This window comes from Nycticebus coucang, chromosome 5 (genome assembly GCF_027406575.1).
Source record: "Nycticebus coucang isolate mNycCou1 chromosome 5, mNycCou1.pri, whole genome shotgun sequence".
Taxonomy (NCBI): Eukaryota; Metazoa; Chordata; class Mammalia; order Primates; family Lorisidae; genus Nycticebus; species Nycticebus coucang.
The window spans coordinates 47446499-47470126 of record NC_069784.1 but is presented as its reverse complement, the minus strand read 5'-3'; the positions used below and the strand labels follow the sequence as shown (position 1 = coordinate 47470126).

At 46.4% G+C, this 23628-nt stretch overlaps 1 long non-coding RNA gene and 1 pseudogene across 2 annotated transcripts in view; both read right to left on the bottom strand.

Moving 5' to 3' along the window:
- LOC128586343 (uncharacterized) overlaps positions 1-23628 on the bottom strand; it is an 88972-nt gene that overhangs the window by 23764 nt on the left and 41580 nt on the right. The window lies entirely within an intron of this gene.
- LOC128586341 (small nuclear ribonucleoprotein Sm D2-like) lies at positions 18860-19289 on the bottom strand (annotated as a pseudogene).

Here is a 23628-nt window from a genome sequence, read left to right as displayed (position 1 = left end):
TGTGCTGCAATGCTCGGAAGCACACAGATATACGGGCACGCATATGCATGGCACAAGATGATAAATATATGCATGAGAAAGATGGGTCTTGGGTTAGTTACGAAGGTGGGGGGATTTTATGTAACAAGCCTATTTAATATCTCAAAGGGAAACATTACCTACTATGCTGTATTAGCATATCATTTGTCTTATTGGAAAGACAGAATGCAGAATTTTGACAATTAATAGAAATCATAGGAAAAATTATGATTAAGTGCCATCTGCTGGCTCCTGTGAGTTATATTTTTATGCAGACTCAAGCCTGTCCTCAAAATTATTGAACATCTCTCTCTCGCCGAGGATGAACTCATTCGCTCCATACCAGGTCTATTAATGAGCCCTGCATGGTTTGGGTATGTATGTGTGTTGTGAGCGTGTGTGTGAATGGAACTAATTTGAGGAACAAATTCACCTTACAGAAATCCATTTTCTTCTAAATTCTTACTTGAGAGAATAGACCGGAGTTTATTTTAAAATTCTGTTTTTATAGCAGATTGCAAAAGCTCTGTGTGCTTAGCATGTGTATAGAAGGGGGGAGTAAGAGGGGGGCTGGTTCTTTGAAAGTGACTTCTCTCTTTGGTTTCAATCCTCTCCTCTGAGAATGTATATGGTTTGCATCTCAAAAGCTCTGTCTAGTTTATGGCAGGTGAGGAATTTCCATGTCTTGTTTTGATGACATTGCAACAAGGGCACCTCTGATCGCTCAGAAATTGGCGGACAAGAAAACAGCTTTCATGTGAACATGTGTGACCTCTTCCTGGACTGAAGTGCTCAGCGGGAAACAGGTCTCACTGTTAGTAAATTACCATGACTGTTTACGTGGTGACTCAACAAGCATAGGGCAGCTCTCTTCTCTCCCAAGGAGGCCCTTGAGCAGATTATTTATGTGGGTAACTCACATTCCAAATCCATTTTCGGGGCTGTGATTAATAAGATTGATTTTTCAGGAGTTCCCAAGTAGTAGTAATAGTTAACATTCCCTGGGTGCCCACAACGTGCTTTCTAGTACTGTGATAGAAAAGTTAAACATTTGGGGTGGGGGTTGATTTATTTATATGTTTGAAATCTGTCTTAAATTTCAACATGTAATATCAAGTGAGTGTCCCTTACTTACCATTTTAACCTTATATTTGGGGTACAAAAAGAGAATACGGATAATATATTTGTGTTATGAAGTGTAATAGCAAAATGAATAAAATGAATCCAATGAACTAGGATAGGTTTGTTTCATTCCTTTGACTCAAGATTGGAACCAGACTGTTACCAGTTCTGTTGCATTGTGGTAGATTCTTTAAGTGTGTTTGTTCCAGTTTTTACACTTTTATGTGCGAGGTATAATTTTTCCTACTTTAAAGATTAGTAAATTGAGGCTCAGGAAGATAAAGCAATTTCTCACTTTCCCACTGCTAGTAAGTGGTAGACAGACCTTCTAGGGATACAGCAATATCCATTTTTCCTTTCCTCCTGAGGGAAAGGAAGCCTCCTTTACCTTGCAGTAAGGTGGGCCACGTGGGGTGCTCTGCTTATAGGAGTGTGTCTGTGTCACTTCTGGGCTGAGGCAGTAGCATTCCTAGGAGGTTGTCAGCTCTCTCCTCCCTGCTATGGGACACATGTTAGTGGTAGATTCACACCCCCAGGGATTTCTGTTTCATGCAGTTTCTGTTCATGCAATACCTTCTTTCTGTAGTCACCTGCAAATCTGCTCAGGTGGGTAAGGTAGGTTGGAACTGCCAGGGAGTGAGTCCTTCTGGGAGTGGCCAGGACTTGTCCACACAGGATTTGGTGTGCAAACACCAGCCCTTCTTTTCTTTGCCCCTTCAGTAGGACAACTGTCCCTCAGCAGTTAGCTCTTCATTAAAGCGCTCTCTCTCTCTCTCTCTCTCTCTCTCTCTCTCTCTATATATATATATATATATATATATATTCTGGTGGGAGGAATTCAGAGCCCACACCATGGGAAAGTGCTGTTTGAGCTAGATTTTAAGAATTAAAGGTGCTCACTAGAGGAATAAGTGGGGGAAGGGAAGTCCAAGCAGAGGAAACAAAGACAGAGAGATATGAGACCTGAGGAATTTGGTTGACTAGAGCTGAGAGTGGGAACCAGGAATCGGGGAAGTCAGGGCTGTGGGAGCTATTGGGCCTTTAGACTTTATTTTACAGGCCATAGGCACTTATATTACCTATTTATTATATTAAATTTTTAATTAATTTTTTTTTTTGCAGTTTTTGCTAGAGCCCGGCTTGAACCTGCCACCCCTGGTATATGGGGCCAGTGCCCTACTCCTTGAGCCACAGGCGCTGCCCTAATTTAATTTTTTTTAAAAGGATGGGATCTCACTCTGTCACTCAGGCTGCTGGAATGCAATGGCATGATCAGAGCTTACTGCAGCCTTGAACTCCTGGGCTCAAGCGATTTTCTTGCTTCAGCTGGGACTATACCTGGCTGCACCACCACGCCTGGCTAATTTTTCGTGTTTTTTGTAGAGATAGGGTCTTGCTGTTGGTCAGGTTGGTCTTGACCTCCTGGACTCAAATGACCCTCCCACCTGGGTGTCCCAAAGTGCTGGGATTATAGGTGTGAGCTACTGCGCCCAGCACTGCACTAACTTTTTAGGAAGATGGTAGAAGTCCTAACATTTATCAAGGATTTAGCATAAGCTGGGCGGCGCCTGTGGCTCAGTGAGTAGGGCGCTGGCCCCATATGCCGAGGGTGGCGGGTTCAAACCCAGCTCCGGCCAAACTGCAACAACAACAAAAAAAATAGCCGGGCGTTGTGGCGGGCACCTGTAGTCCCAGCTGCTCGGGAAGCTGAGGCAAGAGAATCGCCTAAGCCCAAGAGCTGGAGGTTGCTGTGAGCCGTGTGACGCCACGGCACTCTACCCGAGGGTGGTACAGTGAGACTCTGTCTCTACAAAAAAAAAAAAAAAAAAAAAAAGGATTTAGCGTAAGCTACGTATTTTACATAGATTGTATCATTTATTCCTAAGAACCTTGTGAGGTAAAAAGCACTCTTTTCATTTAGGGATTACTACCCTATAGGAGAAATTACCCCTAGAAGCAGAGTGAGGAGGACCTAGAAGGGGCAGAGCCTGAAGGCCGGGAGAGCAGCTGAGGAAGTGTGTTATATCCTGGGCCAGATAGGATGGGGCTCTGAGCTGAGACATCCCAGGCGTAGGTAAACAAAATGAAGCTGGCACAGGGACAAGAAAGATGGGCCAGAGAATCAGGAGCTGGACATGTCCTGGAAGCAAAGGGAAATGATTCTTTCAAGGTGACGGTTTTTACTGTATCAACTTGTAGTTCAGTGATTTTCAACCAGTGTGCCGGGGGATCTTAGGTGTGCCTTGGACATTTTTAAAGATCATTAATTAAATTATTCTGAAAGAAGTGCAAAGCGCAGGAAGTATATTCTTCTGTAGAGGAATGGGCACCATGCTTGCAAGGACAGTTACTGATTCTTATCCCATTAAAAGGAAACGCTGAGAACAGGACAGTCTCCTGGCAAGTCTAGAGACGTTTTGTGACTTGGGGGCAATCCCCCAATTAACTCAGTGTTCCGGAATGAGATAAGATCGGTCACTCGTTAGTAAGCAGGTGTTAAATATTATGCTTGGTGCTCCTTCATGGGGGCCGTGGGTAAAGAACAAGTGAGGAAAGAGCATGTGGCCATCCTTATGCATGCAGCCCTCATGTGTCATGACTTTAACTCTCCACACCTGTTGTGTATAACCTGCATGAATAGCCATTGCAGAGGGGGCTTAGGGCTCTCCTGCACCTCTGCCCAGCCCACCTCTTGCAAACTAGCACTTCGATCCGTGTCCTGCCTGGTTCTTTCATGCAGCACCGGGAGGCGTTAGCATCCCTGGCAGCGACATGCTTTCTTTTACTCTTTTTTTGGATCAACATAATTTAAGTATGCCACAGAAGTTTAACTATAGGTTCAAGTGTGAGATGAAAAAGGCTGAAGAACACTGTAGTAGATGAAGAATTGGAAAAAGAAATTAAAAAAGTAAATAAATATAATGGAACCTTCAGAGTTGACCACCTCCTGAAGTTGACCTAATTTTCATAGACCAGACACCCACCACATGTGTGTATCACCTCCAGTAAGCCTAGTTCCTTATGTTGACTACCTCTGTATGTTGGCCTGTTAGTTACTGTCCCTTGGGGGGGGTGTCAGCTTACAGAGGTTCTACTGTAGATAAAAAGATCCTTTAATTTCACTCATCATTAAAGAAGTATAGATTAAAATAATGACAATAAGGTACTACTTTTCACGATTAGATTGCTAAAGATGACCAAGATGATGATAAATTTTATTTTATTTTTCTGTAGTAGCATATTCATTAGGGTTATGTTATAGTTATATTAAGTTTTCAAATTGCTGAATATCACTATGGTCACCAAATGGTTGAGGGGAGGAGCTCCAAGGTGACTGTGGTGGTACTCGGCAATGAGGTATGTAGCGCTTTCACTAGGAAGAGTTCACAAACTTAATTGTCCTACCTTGTACAATGACAGCTCTGATAGCCAGAAAAAGAGTCCCAAACTTGCTTTGGAGTGGACTAAGTGCTGGCATCAATGCTCAGCTTCCCAATGGTAGTACTTAGAAAGCAGGGCCATGTCTAGGCAGAGACTGGGGTCTGTCACTGATGCTCCCACCAGGAGTCCAGGCCCAGGGATGAGCCCAACCTGCTGACTGACTCCACCCGTGACAAGTGCTGGGATTCCACAGGACTCACAGAACTCACTTCAGACAATGAGGATGGCACCCCGGACTAGGCTGTGAGGCACCAAACCCCACCCAGGCAGTTCAGACTAATTACATCTTCCCTGTCCCTGCCAGCAAGAAAGGGGAAAGAGGCCAAATAGCAGCACTCATCTCACCAAAGAGCCATAGCCCCTCCTCGGCCTAGGCAGCCCCAGGGACACTGGCCTCCGCCAGCCAGGACCTGCTGTGTGCCGTGAGCTACCACTGGGTGACCAAGGGCCAAGAGGCATCAGGCAGCTGCAGCCCCACGGGCCACAACATGCATAAGCCCAGGTAGCTGGAGTGTAGAGGGCCACAGACATGAGTTCCTGAGGCTGAACCCTGTGGTGCTGCCTGTGTGGATCCACGGGCTACACCAGTAGGTGACCGTGGTGGGCAAGCACAGTGGCACAGCATGGCCAGCCTGTCTCAGGAGCCTCTGCCTTTGCAGTACACAGATGGCACCCAGCAGGTGTTGCTGCCAGTCCTCACAGCTCTGGACGCACCCTGGGATGTGGTGTTTCCCAGCTGTGGGCTGGACCTCAGGCTCAAAGGCAACATTCAAGGTTCTCACAGATGCCTGCAAAGTCCAATGGCACAGGACTCCCACCTCCTCGCGGTGCAGGGCTGTGCTGCTCCCTGCAGAGTCATGAATCAGGGTGTTGCACAGCACTGGCTGTCCCCATGCCACTTCTCCACCCTCCCCTCCTGTACCCTGACCTCCCAGCTATAAGGATTGGGTGTGAGAGGAACAGGAGCATCTTCAGGGCCATCAGAGCTGTCTCAGGTCCCCACTTGGCCAGTGTGAGCCACTGTCAGTGGACCCGTCCAAGTGTAACACACCCACCAGAGGCCCCACAGCCACGGTGCAAGCAGGTAAAGAACCCGAGGGCCCACTTTCCACGGGCTGCCACTCAGTGGGGGCAGCCAGACTCGGTGCTGTGGCTATGAGCAGAGAACAACATATTAACTGGGAGTGATTGTGAATGTCCAAAGGACACCTACAGAACCGCCCACAAAGATGTGTCTGCCAGCAAGCAAGCTGGAGGACTCGGGCCAAGTGCCAGGTCCTGTCCCTCTGGTTTCGCCTGGGTCTGGGTCACCATGCTGGCCAAAGGCCTTTCCAAAATTTCTCACCTCCACAAGCTTTGTGTCCACTGTGAGACCACAAGTGAGCACGACTTGGCAGAACTGCAACTTTTCCAGGGAGCAAACATCACAGGGCTCCTCTCCTCACAGGACTACACAGCGAGGAGGACCCTAGGCCTCCATAAAGGCTGTCTGTGCTGCCCACATGGCCTGGGGCCAGGGCTCTTCCACGCTGGGTTGTGATCAGATCCCAGTGGCTCTCTTGTATCCCTGAAATGGACAAGGCATCTCACAAGTGAGATGAGATTTTGATGTCTCCAAAATGCGCTGCCGTAATCAAGGGCTTTCCTACCTTCTTCACATTAATGAGGTTTCTTATTAGTGTGCATCTGAGTGATGACTAAGGCGTGAGGCATTTCCAAAAGATTTCCACACTCCTTACGTGCAAATAGCTTCTCTCTTCAGTGTAATGGCTAAATGTTCAGTGAGCAAAGGAAATCTATCCTATACTCCCCCACATCTTGCATTCTGTACACTACAGCATGAGTTCTTGATGTTTCTGTAGGTGTGAGGAAGCACGAAAGGGTCTTCTACACTCTACACACACAGGATTTCTCCCCAGTGTGAGGTGTGAGAAGGAAGCAAAGGCTTTCCCATGCTCCTTACACATGTAGGGCTTCTCCCCAGTGTGTGTCCTCACAAACACCACCTGGGGTGAGGACATTGCAAGGGCTTTCCCACACGCTTCACACACGTAGGGCTTCTTGCCAGTGTGGTCGGATATGCCCAGTCAGGCTTGAGGCCACAGTGAAGGCCTTCCCAAGCTCCTGACACCCAGAGGGCTTTATTCCAGTGTGAATCTGAACGTGCTTATTCTGGCATGAGGCGTTCCTAAAGGATTACCTGTATATGATACATTCAAAGGGCTTCTGTGTGTGTGTTTTTAAATGATCATTTAGCAGGTAAAACCTGCTGAAGGCCTTCCCACACTCCTGACACCCATATGTTTTCTCTCCAGGATGTGTCTGCTTATGTGTAGAGAGGACTGAGCACCCAGCGAAGCGTTTCCAGCACTCCTGCTATTGGCAGGGCTTCTCCCCAGTGTGGATTCTTGCCTGTTCAGTCAGGCTGGAGGTGACCCTGAGGGCTTTCCCACACTCCTGACATTGATGGGGCTTCTCTCCAGTGTGGATTCTTACATTTTCAGTCAGGCTGGAGGTGACCCTGAAGGCTTTCCCACACTCCTGACATTGATGGGGCTTCTCTCCAGTGTGGATTCTTACATTTTCAGTCAGGCTAGAGGTGATCCTGAAGGCTTTCCCACACTCCTGACATTGGCAGGGCTTCTCCCCAGTGTGGATTTTTGTGTGACATTGGTGGGCTTCTCTTCCCCGTGAGTCCTTGTAAACTCAGTGAGGGCTGAGGATGGGCAGAAGGCTTTGCCGCACACCTGCACGTTTACAGCTTCTCCCCATGTGAGTCCACACATGTCCAGAGGCCACAGCACACTATGAAGGCTCTCCCACAATACTCACATTTATAGGGCTTTACTGTCATGTGGTTTCGAACACAGTTATTTGGGCATGAGAAATTTCTAAAAGATTTTCCATATACCTTTCATTCAAAGAGCTTCTCCCGCCTGTGAATTTTTAAACATTCACTTAGTAGATAAAACCAACTGTAGGCTTTCCTACATTCCTCATGTTCATGTATGTGTGCACCTATAGTCAGAGGGGTCTGAGCAGGTGGGAAGGGCTCTTCCACATCCTATAGGTTGATAAGGTTTCTCTCTTCTGTGAATTTCTACATACGCACTTAAGCTGGAGGAGAGAGTGAGGGACTTCTGGCATTCCATAAGATCATAAGGTTTCTCCTGAGAATGGGTTTGCATGTGATCATTAAGGTTTGGGGCACATCTAAAGAACTTCCCACATTCCTTACACTCACAGGGCTTCTCTCCAGTGTGGGTTTGTGTGTGAATTTTAGTTGGAAGGAGGTCTATAGAATTTCCCCCATTCTCACATATGTGGGTGTTCCCTGCAGCACGCGTATCTGTAGGCACAGCTCTGCCTGTGGGGTGGGTGAGGGCAATCCGCACTGCTTCCCTTCACAGAGCTCCTCTCCGACGTGTGCCCCCGTGTGCACCCAAGGGCAGGGCAACAGCAGGAATGCCTCCCCACTGTCACTGCAGTGTGAGGACTTGTCTCTCTTGCACGTTCAGTGGTCAACACTGTCTGGACCCCAGATAAAGGCTTTTCCACATGGATTGAATACAGAAAGTTTCTCTCCAGTAGACATTTTCTTTTTTTCTTTTTTTTTTCTTTTTGGCTGGGGCTGGGTTTGAACCCACCACCTCCAGCATATGGGACCGGCGCCCTACTCCTTGAGCCACAGGCACCGCCCTCCAGTAGACATTTTCTTGTGGGGAGTAGAAACCTTCCCACACTGATCACAGGCAGTGTTCCCTGTATGTTGAGTTCTTGAGTGCGTGGTGAGGCATGAAGCCTCACTGAAGTCACTCCACACAGCTCACAGGGCTCCCTTCCTCTGCAGCTGCCTGCTGTCTGAGTCCCATTTGACGTTTTTAAACAGATAATATTCTGCCAATAATATTCAGCCATTTGTGGGGCTCTCTCCTCTACACTGCGGTCCACTGGCTCCTCTTTCCCCAGGCAACACATGCTGGGTGTGAGATGGAGAGACCCCTGTGCACAGGGAGACTTGCCCATGGAGAAGGCCTGTGCAGGAGACGACAGACCCGCATGTAGAGGAGGAGCTACACTTCTACTGAGGCCAGGGTCTTTTAGGTTTCCAGCATCACATTTCTGTACAGATCACTGAGCCAAGTCCAGTAAGGCCCATTCCTCCTGGGTGAAGCTCACAGCCACGTCCTCAAAGGTCACTGAGTCCTGATAATTTATCAGCCAGCCACCATCCTCACTGCCCTTGCCTTTCCTTCATGAAGGCAGGTCAGGTCCTGGAAACTAGACATCCCAGGGACACATCAACAGCTGCCCCTGCAAAACTGATGGTGAAAGGCGTTGGAACTCTCCTTTCCTGGAACCCAAGACCACTTCAGGGAGGCAGGTGAGGCCAGAGGGATGGTGCGGTCTCCACCCGTCCAGATGCAGGGAACTCTGAAGTCTGCCAGGTGTTCAAACTGAGGGTTCCTTGGTGACAGGCCCACAAAGGTGTTTAGTTTGGTGGCTCCTGCTTAGACTCTTCTCACTGGATAATACTATCAGAAATATATGATTTTGTGGTTTTTGAAGAGAAGTCTGACTCTTCAAAAGTCAGTGTGATGGAAAAGCTATGACCACTTCAGCTCCAATGACACCACGTAACAGGTAACGGGCCCAGTAGTGACTCTGGAGCCACAGCCCAGGTGTGGGTGGACCAGTGATAAGTTTTAATGTCTGAAGTTGGCCAAAGTGTGGAGAAACCCCGTGTGTGCTCCTATGCCCTATAGGAATGCTCCTCCTTCCCTCCCTCCCTCCCTTCCTCCCTTCCTTCCTTCTTTTCTTCCTTTCTTCCTTCCTTTTTTACAGGGCAAATTGTCAAAATATATCCAAATCGCAAAATATGTATGTCCTTGGTTCAGACATTGTACTTCTAAGAATTTACCCCACAACAAACGCACAACAAACTCCTAATATATTAGGAGATGCACAAATGTGTTTCTCCTCATATATTAACTATGACATTGTTTATCACAACAAAAGAAAATTGGAATCAACATAAATATATCCACCCCAAAGGGACTGACTAGATAAAATGCAGTGCGTCCTTACAGCTGGGGTGGTTGGGAGAGGATGGGGATTGGGACAGAATGTAGAGACCCAGGGAGAGGCAGGGCAGGGGCAGCAGGCTGACTGCGTCAGGGCCAGGGGTGTCAGGGGGAGACAGAGGCCAGAGACGAGCGCGTCCAGAGTGTGGTGTGGGCTGGCAACACTGTGGAAAGACATGCTGAACACAGTTTTGTGTTTTATCTGAGAGAGAGGCCTGCTGATGCTATCCAACCCCATCAATCTTTAATAATACTTTAAAAATCAGGATACATTTAGTGTGATGGGATTTCTTGTAAATGCTGGTCAAGGAACTGAGTTTTGTGTCAAGGATGGCATGGGGCCAAAAGAGAGTTAGCCAAACAAATGAGATGGACCCCCAACATCTGGGTCACATACACTGTGTATGCATAAACATTTTCTTGCAGTGTGTGCAAAAATCTATTACCAGGGTGACCTCTGGGGAGCAAGATGGGGGTATTGTATGAAGGTAGACTTTTTTCCAGTTTATTTCCTTACAAACCTTTGGCATTTTTACTTCACAAACTATTTTTTTTTAAGTATATCACTCAGACAATACAGCTGGAGAATAGTTATGATTCTTAACAACTGAATGTAATGCCTCAACTTTGCCACAGATTTGATGCTTGCATGAAGGTGAAGACCACTTTGATTCTGGAAGAGACGTATGGGGCAGTGATTGTGCTTGCAAAACATTTCAATATGACACATTTCTGGAATTCCAAACTGACACATACAGCGAAAGTGTTATTGGTTATACTCCACAGTGTTCACGTTGGAAATAGTAGGTGCTCGACAGGCTTTTATTGGGCGTCAATGATATTGAAAATATTTAAACCTCTGTCTAGAGTACAGATACACATATATTCTCATTTGCATAAGTTTTAAGGGAACTATACCTGGGTAATTGTGAGCATGGCAACCCCCACTCTGTATTTGACGTAAGTCTGTACCATACTGTCCTACCCACGTCTTGCGTGGTCTAGTAAACCAAAGCAAAACCCCCCCATGAGTTCCAATGAATCACCCGCACAACACTTAGCAGTCACATACACACTGTTTTCAGGACACCTGAGACCCACATTTACAGTAATTCTGAAATTTCACCTTTTAACTCTGCTCTTGAAGAGAGAGGTGCTTTTCTTTTCTTTCTTTCTTTTTTTCTTACTAGCTCCAGAAGTTCCATTTTCCATTTTCTCAAAATTTTCCATTTTGAGAGCAGATGAATTGTTTGTACTGCACTGCCCCCAGGCAGGGTGGAGGCAGAACTGGCATGAGCACTGTGTGCCTGGCCGGGAGAAGCCCCACACACATGTTCAAGTGAGGCAAACTTTCCTGGCTGCTCTAGTAAGTCTCCCTGTGAGCTGGCGTTCCAGCACCATGCCCACCACACTCAGAAAGAGCTCTCCGTCTGTCTCCCCCAGCTCCCCTCACTTTCCTGGTCCTCTCCCTCGTGATCATGTAATGGGTTTATGTATCTAGTGGTTGGTTGATTTCAATCTATGCTACAAGTCTACTTGTAGCCGTAGCAGTTCACAGGGGCCACCAAATTTTAACTGTATTTCAATATTTAATCATGACGACTTTGGAACATTAAGAAAAATTGAAAAAATAATGCAGTAAACTCCATATCATCAGCATCAAGATTTTATCACTTCTCCAGGCACCAGAATTTGGGCTTCTGTTTGTAGTACCACTGGGGCTCAGCAATCACACCTTTGTCTTACAGTATCTGAACGTCTATGGCAACTATAGACTTAAGCACACATTACAGGGTGGCCATAAAGTCCGTGACACCCTGTATAATAAGTATAACTCTTACGTCCAAAGAGATGCAAACATTTAGTACCTGCTTTGTGTCAGGCCCCGAGCAAGGCACAACATACATTTAAACTTCTGTTCTTATTTAATTTTTAACCCATGAGATAGATATTTTATTATTATGTTTTGAGACACAGTCTCACTCTGTCACCTTGAGTACAGTGCCATAGTGTCATAGCTCAGAGCAACGGCAAACTCTTGGGTTCAAACAATTCTCTTGCTCCAGCTTCCCAAGTAGCTGGGAATAGAGGCGTCTGCCCACAATGCCTGGCTAATTTTTCCATTTTTAGTAGAAATGGGGTCTCACTCTTGCTCAGGCTGGTCTTAAACTCCTGGGCTTAGGCAATCCACCTGCCTCAGCCTCCCAGAGTACTAGGATTACAGGCATGAGCCATCTTGCCCAGCTGAGATAGATATTATTATTATTATTTATTTATTTATTTTTTTGTAGAGACAGAGTCTCACTGTACCGCCCTCGGGTAGAGTGCCGTGGCGTCACACGGCTCACAGCAACCTCTAACTCCTGGGCTTCCGCGATTCTCTTGCCTCAGCCTCCTGAGTAGCTGGGACTACAGGCGCCCACCACAATGCCCGGCTATTTTTTTGTTGCAGTTTGGCCGGGGCTGGGTTTGAACCCGCCACCCTCGGCATATGGGGTCGGCGCCCTACTCGCTGAGCCACAGGCGAGATAGATATTATTTTTATTTGTAACTTAAGGCTAAGAAAACGGAGACACAGAGAGGTAACAGGACTTCCAAAGTTACGTATGGCTAAAATTATTGCTATAAAAGAAAGAATTGCAGATGAGATGTCTTAACTTATATATTTCCAACAAAATATATAGTTGTAGTTAAGTGCTGCCGCTGGTATTTTAGCGTATAGTGGCAGAATTCCATTGCCATCATTGTGTGTTTCAGAGCAAGATGTTTTGAAGTGGTTGCTGGATGCTGATGTGGCTGTGTAGATGTTTGGGCCCAGTCCCCAAAGAGATTTTTGTTTTTGTTTTTGTAGTAGTTGTTTAATGTCATTCATTTTATCTGTACCACTCCATTTTCTCCCCATGGAGAATCAAAAGCATCTCATTTGTTTTGCAGTGGTGCTTGATGAAAATTCATGGGTACCAATGACTTAGTGTAAATAATCTAATAGGGAATTCTGGACAATAGCAGAAAACACCACGTTGTTTCATCCTCATTTTGCCAGCCTCAAAACAAGCCATAAAACTTTCTGTTATAAACAGCTGTTGTGGAGTCTCCACTCCCACAAGCTTTGTAACAATGCAGCGTACCAGGGACGATGGCAGGCATTCAAATATGCCACAGGAAAGACATCTTCAGCATTATCAGCTAATATTGACATTGACCCAAGGAGCGGACTGTGGAATGTGAGGTCTGCAGAAAGAGCACGTGGGGGTTGTCAAGAGCAAACTGTGCACTGCCCCAAACCAGCCCCACAGAGCTCTCCGTTTTCTATTTCTGTAGTGTTCCTTTCTTTTTTTTTTTTTTTTTTTTTTTGTAGAGACAGAGTCTCACTTTATGGCCCTTGGTAGAGTGCCGTGGCCTCACACAGCTCACAGCAACCTCCAACTCCTGGGCTTAAGCAATTCTCTTGCCTCAGCCTCCCCAGTAGCTGGGACTACAGGCGCCCGCCACAACGCCCGGCTATTTTTTGGTTGCAGTTTGGCTGGGGCCGGGTTTGAACCTACCACCCTCGGTATATGGGGCCGGCGCCCTACCGACTGAGCCACAGGCGCCGCCCTGTAGTGTTCCTTTCTAGAAAACTAGTCTTCATGGGCTGATCTAAGTTTATAGGACACTTTCCAATTTACAAAGCACTTTTCTAGAAATCGTCAGACCTGAGTTTCCCAACTACTAAGAAAGCTAAGTATTGTTCTTACTTTTCTATGGCTCAGACGTTAAGTGACTTAACCAGCAACACCCAGCTTTTCTTCTTCCTTTCTGGTGGAGCATGGGATTTAGAAATCAAAGACGTGGATCTGAATCCCACGTTTGCCCTACTAGCTCACAGCCACTAAGCCATTGACTCAACCACTCTGAAATTGTTCCCTGTGAAATGAAGATAATAAAACCCACCTTGTAGGCCTGAGGTTAGGATTATGTTAAATTGTGCATGAAAAACGCGCTGTAAACTGCAATCTACTATATTAATTTGGTTATGATTAAGATGCAGGTAACATGCCACCTATGGTAGCATATATTTTATTTCATTAAACTTTTATTGTGACTTTTTTTTTTTTTGCAGTTTTTGGCTGGGCCCTCCGGTATATGAGGCCGGCACTCCACTCAGTTAAGCCACAGGCACCACCCTGTTGTGACATTTTCAAGCATACATTAAAGTATGTTTAAATATAAGAAACACATTTACAATAATCCTTTTGCACTTATCATCCACCTTCACTATTTATCAATATAAGGCCAATTTCACGCTGGGTGTGGTGGCTCACGCCTGTAATCCCAGCACTGTGGGAGGCTGAGACGGGAGGATTGCTTGAGCTCAGGAGTTCGAGTGCTGTCTGAGCGAGAGTGAGACCCTGACTCATGAAAAAAATGGAAAAACCCAGCCGGGTGCCATGGCGAGTGCCTGTAATCCCAGCGGCTTTGGAGGCTGAGGCAGCAGGACGCCCACAGCCTGAGTCTGACGTTGCAGTGAGCTACGATGTCATTGCACTCTGCTCAGGGCATAGGGTAGAACTCTGTCTCAACAACAACAAAAAAAGGCCAATTTCACTTTATCTATAATTTCCATCATACCACTCTTGCTAGATGATGATGATGATGATTATTATTATTTTGAAACAGAGTCTCATTATGTTGCACTCAGTAGAGTTCTGTAGCATCACAACTCACAGCAACCTCAAACTCTTGGGCTTAAACAATTCTCTTGCCTCAGCCTCCCAAGTAGCTGGGACTACAGGCACCCACCACAATGTCTGGCTATTTTTTTGTTGTAGTCGTCATTGTTGTTTAACTGGCCTGGGCCGGGTTTGAATCTGCCACCCTCAGTGTATGTGGCTGGTGCCATAACCATTGTCTCCTGTCTGGACCCTGACTGATTCACACAGTAACTGAGCCATTTTTTAAAAAACAATCCCAGACTTTATATCACTCGTTCAAAAATACTTAAATGTGTTAAGTATGTGTTAATACTTAAATGTGTTACTGGTCCTTATGCCTGTAACCCTAGCACTCTGGGAGGCCAAGGAAAGAGGATCTTTTGAGGACAGGTGTTCAAGACCAGCCTGAGCAAGAGCAACATCCCATCTCTACAAAAAATAGAAAAATTAGCTGGGTGTGGTGGTGCATGCCTGTAGGCCTAGCTACTCAGTAGGCCCTGCAGACTGTGGCAGGAGGATCACTTGAGTCCAGGTTTGAGGTTTCAGTGAGCTATGATGATGCCACTGCACTCTAGCTGGGGTGACAGAGTGAGACCCTGCCTCAAAAAACAAACAAACAAAAACCAAAGAAAACTCCTCAAATATATATCTCTGTAAGAAAAGGACTTCTTTTTTATTTGTTTGTTTTTGAGACAGAGTCTATCACCCTGGAGCTCAGTGCTCTGGCATCATCCTAGCTCACAGAAACCTCAAACTCTTGGCCTGAAGTGATCCTCATGCTTCAGCTTCCAAAGTAGCTGGGACTAAAGGAATCTGCCATAACATCCTGATAATTTTTTCTATTTTAGCAGAGATGGGGTCTCACTCGTCCTTAGGCTGATCTCAAACTCCTGAGCTCAAGCAATCCATCCATCTCGGCATCCCAGATGTGAGCCACTGCACCTGGAGATATATATATATATATATATATATATTTTTTTTTAACTGTAAAATATTCTAATTCTCCCATTCCTCGCTCATTTATTAGCTGGTCTTCTTTTTTTTTTTTTGTAGAGACAGAGTTTCACTTTATTGCCCTCGGTAGAGTGCTGTGGCATCACACAGCTCACAGCAACCTCCAACTCCTGGGCTTAGGTGATTCTCCTGCCTCAGCCTCCCGAGTAGCTGGGACTACAGGCGCCCACCACAACACCCGGCTTTTTTTCTTTGTTGCAGTTTGGCCGGGGCTGGGTTTGAACCCGCCACCCTCGGTATATGGGGCCGGCGCCCTGCTCACTGAGCCGCTGGTCTTCTTGTATACAGAAAAACTTTCCCTCATTAACTGTTTGGTTACCGTGTGAATCAGTCAGGGTCCAGACAGGAGACAAAAACAACACAGTGATTAGAATAGGAAAATTTTAGTAGAAGAAATTATCAACTAGGGATTGAGAAACTCTAAGGAATATAGGAATAGTAGATATAGGAAAGTGGAATCAGAGGACTTAAGGGAGAGACAAACTGAAAAAAGGTCTTCTACTCCCTGGACAGTGGGGACATTTCACTAAAGTACTTAAGAAGAGGCTTGCAAGCAAGAAACTGCCTGCTGGGAGTGGACGGGTGATAAAGGTTGGTAGAAAGCTGCCCACAGGGGTGCTGTGTCCTCCACACTGCTGGCCATTGTGCCCTGAAGAAGCTGAAGGAAAGCTGGCTGGAGCCAGAAAGAGAAATTCCTTCCTCCTGCAATGTCCCTCCAGCGCCCTCTACCGACACAAGCTTGACATTATACCAGCGGACAATCGGAAACCTGTTTACAGGGCACAGCTCCAGAATGGCAAAGCAGAGCGATGAAGGGTGGGCTTAGAGCTGAGGGGTAGCGCATTGATAACTGGCATACTGTGAAGTATAGTTCATATAGAAAAGGAAGGATAAATGTTTCACCTTTTCCCTTTATGTTTCAGTCTTCTGAATGATTTAGTGCCCTGGAAAACTCCATAGGATTGCTGTATTGATTTCTATTATTGTCATTGTTGTTTTGAAATCATTATGAACTCATGAATTTTAACATATTTCAAGTGTTCAGTCAAATGAAGTTATTATTCTTTTTGATCGGTAGTATACATTTTTAACAGATCTAATGCATCAAGAATGCATGTTTTCTCTCCTTTGATGTTTAGAGGAGGTAAGATGAAAAAGTATCTCAAAGCTTTTGGACAAAAAAAAAAAATCCTCATAGTAGAGATATCTATAGTATAAAGGAGTCACAGCTGGGAATGTTCTTTTCTGCTAGCTCAAGAATTACCCAGAAACATGTGAGAAATCTCGCCCTTGAATGCACACTAGCTGTAAAGTAAGGAAACAAAGCTTTCTTAATCATAGATAGCCTGTCAGAGCTTTCCAATTGATGTGTCATGAGCCATATTCACATTAATGCTTTCAGTTTGTGCTATGAGGTGACAAAGGTTGGGACACATTGGATTAAATGACTGAGGCAAATTTTATCTTCTAGAGGTGGCTGAAACACTATTTTTCATCTCACATGGACTTTTACAATGTGACGTGGCACTTTATATCAAGAGCTGGAGACTATTTCTCTTCCTCTTGAATTTAGACTTCCTAATAATTCATCTGTAACCAATAGGATGCAATGGAAATGTACTATGACTTCTTAGGCTAGATAAAAAAAAAAGTCTTGCTGTTTACTGCCTGGTTCTTTTGAGATGCTTGTCCTGAAAGAAGCCAAATGCTAGGAATAAAGTCCAACTCCCCTGAATTGGCTGTAGTGGAGAGTCATGCGTGAGTTCACTAGCTGATAGCCCATTCAGCCAGCATCAACTGTCAATCATGGGAATGAGACATTTTGGACATCCAGCCCTGTCAAGCCTTCAGATGACAGCAGCTCCAATTAACATCTGACTGTAAACATAAGACAGAATCCACGTGAGAACTGCCTTGCCATACCCTTCCTGAAAGGGTACCCACAGAATCATGATTAAAATAATATGGTACTTTTAAGCTTGGGACAAATTTGTAACTCAGCAATAATAACTAGAATAAAGACCCTGAAAGCCTTTTCTACATAGGTGACAAATCCAGATTGCATGTATACCTATGCATTACAGGTATTATGCAGAGGAGATTTAAAAAAAAAATAGGGGCCTTGGGCAGTGCCTGTGGCTCAAAGGAGTAGGGTGCCAGCCCCATATGCTGGAGGTGGTGGGTTCAAACCCAGCCCTGGCCAAAAACTGCAAAAAAAAAAAAAAAAAAAAATAGGGGCCTACTACTGAACTCCAGTTTGAGATTTCCTTGTGTTCATGGGTAACCCATGGTCATTATTCCATAAGGATCTTGTGTCCTGAGTCACCTGTTTCTGAGTCTGGTATGACCCAGGCCCTTTTCCTGGTCACTCACAGGAGTTTGTTGCTCTGTCACCATCCTGGGCAATAGCAGAAGAGACTCTGTGAATTTCCTTCAAATGTATCCTGCTTTTTTAGCTGTTAGAAAGTGATTCTGCTCTTGCAGAGGAAATGGCAAGTGGACGAAGGGGTGTGGAATCTGGAGTCTAAAGACCTGTGCTCAGGTCCTGATTCATTCATTTACTAGCTGTGTGACCTCGAGGAGTTTATTCAATAGCTTCAGCCTCAGTTTACAAACCTGAAAATGAAAAAAATAACTAGGTCTCACAGAGGTGTGGGGAAGATTAAACAAGATTACATTTATGAAGCCTGGAGTTTCAAGTAGTTTGTGTGAGCTTCTTTTATTATTCTTATGCTTTTGTATTTTATCTTTAGAAAATAAAAAAATACAGAAAATATCAAAAAAATAGAAAATATCAAGAAGAAATATCATTCATGTTCTTACAACTGGAATTACCATGATTTGATTAATTTACTTCCAGTTTTTTTAACCACTCTATTGACTATTTTTGAAATACCAAGAAATATTACATATGTATTACAAATTATTCAATCATGCCAATAAGTGCCTCCCCTCTGGTGCAAGGGCCATGATAATTTCTGCATTACTCCAATATTTAATTTAATTTATTTATTATTATTACTATTTTGAGATACAGTTTCACTTTGTAGGCCTCAGTAGAGTGCCGTGGCATCATAGCTCACTGCAACCTCAAATTCTTGGTCTCAAGTGATCCTCTTGCCTCAGCTTCTGAAGTAGCTGGGACTGCAGGTGCCTGCCACAACACATGGCTAGTTTTCCTATTTTTTGTAAAGACGGGGTCTTGCTCTTGCTCAGGCTGGTCTCGAGCTCCTAAGCTCAGACAACCCACCTGCCTCGGACTCCCAGAGTGCTAGGACTATAGGTGTGAGCCACCTACCCAGTCTAACTCCAATATTTCAACATCTGTCATGCCTATCATGTCATTTAACATATGTCATCATGTCATAAAAAAATTATTTATTCATTTTTAGGAAAAAAAAAAACCTCACAGGGCTCAATTATTCCTATCACAAAGAGCAGGCCTTCGCAGGACGAGGGAGCAAGTCGTCGGTGGGGAAGAAGGCTCTATTTGTCAGCGATAAGTGGGTTCCACAGGCCCACAATGACTGAGTCTCCACACAGGAACATCTTGGAGATGCAGCGGCCTTTGGTGACTGCATCTTCTTCTTCTTACCCTTCCTGCTCTTGAGGACCTCAGTCCACATCTCCATCACATTCTCCAGCACCATGCCGCAGTGCCAAGCCTACACATGACCCAGGAGTTTCTTGTTATTGTGGCAACTGATGAGCACCTGGGTGCTGTTCTTGACTGACTGTGTGAGCACAGAGAGCAGACCAGTGTTAACTTCTTCTTCCTCCTGCTTCTGTAGCTCCTCTGGGGTCAGCTCACTCTTGGGCTTGTTGAGGAGCCTCATGGTGGTGGCTGTGCTCTTAAGTCAAACCCTTCTCCATGTTGCTTCTGCCTCTCTTATTTTTTTATTTTTTGAGACAGTCTCACTCCATTGCTCTGGCTAGAGTGCCATGGTGTCAGCCTAGCTCACAGCAACCTCACTCCTGGGTTCCGGTGGTCCTCCTGCCTCAACCTCCCAAGTAGCTGGGACTACAGGCACCCATCACAATGCCTGGCTAGTTTTTTTCTTTTTTGTCTTTCTTCTTTTTTTTGAGACAGAGTCTCACTTTGTCACCATCGGTAGAGTGCCATGGCATCATAGCTCACAGCACCCTCAAACTCTTGGGCTCAAGCGATCCTCTTGCCTCAGCCTCCCAAGTAGCTGGTATTACAGGCGCCTGCCACAATGCCTGGCTATTTTTGTTGTTGTTGCAGTTGTCTTTGTTGGTTAGCTGGCCCGGGCTGGGTTCAGGGCCAGGTTTGAACCCACCAACTTCGGTGTATGTGGCTGGCACCATAACCACTGTGCTACAGGCGCTGAGCCCTGGCTAGTTTTTTCTATTTTTAGTAGAGACAGGGTCTTGCTCTTGCTCAGGCTGGTCTGGAACTCCTGAGCTCAAGGTATTCTCCTGCCTTGGCTTTCCAGAGTGCTGGTATTACAGTCATGAGCCACTGTACCTGGCCTCTGGCATAGTTTTAAAGGCTAGGATTTTTATTGGTCCCTATGAAGAAATTCAGTTATATCATCATTCCCCTGGTTTGGGGGATGTCCTTTGCCCTTGGGTCACTATGTGTGTACAGCTGTTCCCTGCGTTGGCTGGACACTCACATCCTCAGGAGGAGATATTCTCCATTCCTCTAGTCAAAGGGAGACACGTTTGTGCCACCACGGTGCCCGCTACCTCTTCTTTGCAGCAATTTGTACTTCATGTCCCACTCTCCACTCACTACATTGTCGATTGTATCAAACTCAAATTTTACACACTCATCTGGCACAACTGTGAAGGGTGTGGAACCCCAGTGTCTGTGGCATGATGGGAGGATTTTCTCCCTACTCTTCTGGAGCTCCTTTCTGTGTCAGCACACAGCAATGATGTCCACATGCCCATCTCTGTGAGTCCTCCCTCCAGTCTCTCCAAACAAGGGGATCTGCTTCTCTCTGGCCCAGGGGCTGGTAAGGTAGCGCCGGACCCTCTTCCTCATGGGCAGGGGTGAGGGTTCTATTCCTTGGTGTAACCACATCACCTAGGATATGGAGGAGGAGCTGCATCTTCAGCCTGCCTACTCAGTGAGGACTTACTTTGAGCTCATCTACACGTTCCCTGGGAGTCCTTGGGGCTTTCCAGGCATCAGTGCTCCTGCCCTTGAACTTTTGGGTATTGGAACAGGTGATGATCAGTGTTCAGAAATCAAAATATCCTCACAAAACACACCCAGGAGTTTCTGCCAGGATTGGGCTTCAGTCTTTTTTTTTTTTTTAAGTGACAGAGTCTCTCTTTATCACCCTCAGTAGAGTGCTGTGGCGTCATAGCTCACAGCAACCTCCAACTCCTGGGCTTAGGTGACTCTCTGGCCTCAGCCTCCTGAGTAGCTGGGACTACAGGCGCCTGCCACAATGGCCGGCTTTTTGTTGTTGTTGTTGTTGCAGTTTGGCCAGGGCTGGGTTCGATCCTGCCGCCCTCCGTATATGGGCCGGCACCCCACCCACTAAGCCACGGGCCGCAGCCCTGGGCTTCAGTCTTTATGGTTATCTGAGGACAGAGTGGTAGAGAGAAGGGGAAGACAGGCCTCTCCTCTCATTCCTTACTATAGCACCGGGGAGAAGGCTTGTTTGCACTTAAGTAAAATGTGGAGCTGAGGGTGGGAACTAGGATTGGAAGACAGGAATTTCCAGATAAAAAGGGCTCCCTCCATAGGGCATTTTCAGTTACTGCTCGCTTCTCCCCTAGTCCTCTCCAAATACCCTGCCCGCTGGCCCCATGGGCGCCAGCAAACTCTCCCAGGCCACCCCAAGTACCCACAGGCCTTTACAATAAGTTCCCCTGTCTCTCAAAATTGCCTTGAAGTGTAATTATTGCCCAGAAACCACTTAGCCCATTTGCACATGTTATGACCTGGCAGACATACTCTGAGACATTCACCAGAGTGTTCTGAGTTTCTCCTCCGCTGCTGGCGCCTGACCAGTGAGGTGTGAGGCTGCCATTTGCCCCAGGGGGGAGTTGTTAGACGAGGACTAGACTAGTAAAAAAGGTGCCTGATACCTGATTTGGCGTTCAAGAGGTACCACCTCTAGTGAGACTGGGAGGACTTGGAAGGGTGCAGAACCTGCAGGCAGGGGCTTGCTGTACCCGGGCCTCCCACCCCAGACAGACACCTAGAAAAAGAGCATTGGCAGGGAGGCCAGGGACAGAGTCCTGTAACACCTGCCAACTGTGTCTGACTGTAGGTCTGTCCCCACCTTTATCCCCCCACAGAAGGAGCTGGAAAGACAGGCTCCAAAACAGAACAGCCTTGACTCCCAGGAGCTGCTTCTCTGAGGAGTCAGAGGTTGCACTCATGTGCCCGAGGAGAGTGGGGAAGCCTTCATGGCTACTGAGGCCACTGAACAGTGAGGGAGGGGCCGCCAGGCTTCTTGGGCTGAGCAGGAGGGCAGAGCCTGTCAGGAAATCTGAGGAGGAAGCTGTTCTCAGGGGTGTCAGGGCACTTCCTGCTAGGCATCATTGCCAAGGGGGACAGCTGCTGAGATCTGCCCCAGGGAGGGCCTCACGTCCTCTGAGCTGAAAGAAACAGGTGGGAAGAGCACATAAGCCACAGATATGAGCACAGTACTGAGATGGGTCCAAGGCTGAGAAGAAGCGCTGCCCCTCTTCACTGCGGCTGTAGTGGCCCTTGATGAGGAGGAGAGACAGTCATCTGTGTCACTTGGGACTGAAAGTTGGACCTGGGGAAGAAAGGAACTAAGATGGGCATTTAAATCCTAAATATTAAATGTTCAGGAAGGCAAAAAATAATGCATCTCCTTTCTTTTTTCTGTTCTTGAGATAGTCTCACTCTGTTGCCCTGGGTGACATGCATGGCATCATTGTAGCTCACAGCAATCTCAAAGTCCTGGGCTCAAGCGATCCTCTTGCCTTAGCCTCCCAAGTAGCTGGGACTGAAAGCTCTTGTCAGGATGCCCAGCTAGTTTTTCTATTTTTAGTATCGACAGGGGTCTCACTCTTGATCAGGCTGGTCTCAAATTCCTGAGCAACTGCCCGCCTCAGCCTCTCAGAGTGCAGGACCAGGCGTGAGCCACGGCACCCGGTCGGCATTTCCTTTCAATGTCATACAGGAGTATTGTGAAAGAAGCCCCCTGAGGTCTTCTGAGGCTCTAGGCAGCAGCCTCAAAGTGTGACCCAGAGACCCCTGGAGGTCCCCGACACCCTTTCAGGGACCCACATGATGATGTTTCTTGGCATCCTTGCAGGAACTCCTCCACTGGATTATCAGGAGGCAAGAAGGAGAATCTTTTTCTTAGGTACACACAGACTACATTTCCCAGTCTCCCTGTGGTTAGGGTGGTCTGTGCTTGAGTCCTAGCCAAGAGACTATAAGCAGAAATGACACCCCAAATTCCTCCCTCAGGTAACCATCACGCCCCCCCCCACCCACTGTGTTTCACTGGACTGCGCCCCTCGCCCACCCCACTCCCAGGCAAGCCTGGCAGCTGCCTGTTGACAATGGCAGAGGAGGCTGGGTCCCTGAAGGCTTGCTCAGGAGACAGCTACCCACACAAGCACCTCACTTTGGATTGTGAAAGAATAAGAAATAAACTTTTATTGTGTTGAATCACCGAGCCTTCAGAGTTTATCCGTTACTAACACAATGGGCACCGGCTGGGAAGACTGAGACCGCTTATCTGGAGTTAACTGCTGTTGTCAAATCCAACGCATGGCAAATATAATCCGACAAATCCCTCTTTGTTTGGCAGCCCTTCAGGTTTTGACATTAGCTGTTATTGTGCTGCATGACAACTAGGCATTAATAATAAACACTTCACAAAAATGGCTGTAACAGCTTTTGCTTTTTAAAAGACAAACTGATTCCCTCCTCCTTTCCTCCTCTCCTACTCACACTTGACATCAGTCAATAGTTGCTTCGGATACCATGTACATTATCATCCTTAAAACTGTGGCAGTAAGGGTGGTACCTGTGGCTCAAGGAGTAGGGCCCCGGCCCCATATATTGGAGGTGGCAGGTTCAAACCTGGCCCTGGCTCTAAACTGCAACAAAAAAACCCTGTGGTAGTAATAGGCATATACTACATAGAATCCTGCTGCAGTCTAGACTGGTAACATTATGGCTGTGAAGAGTAGCAGAATATATCACTCCCAAAATGCCACTTTGGCATAATAATCATTTCTTGTTTTAGACAGCATCTCACTCTGTCGCCCTGGGTAGAGGG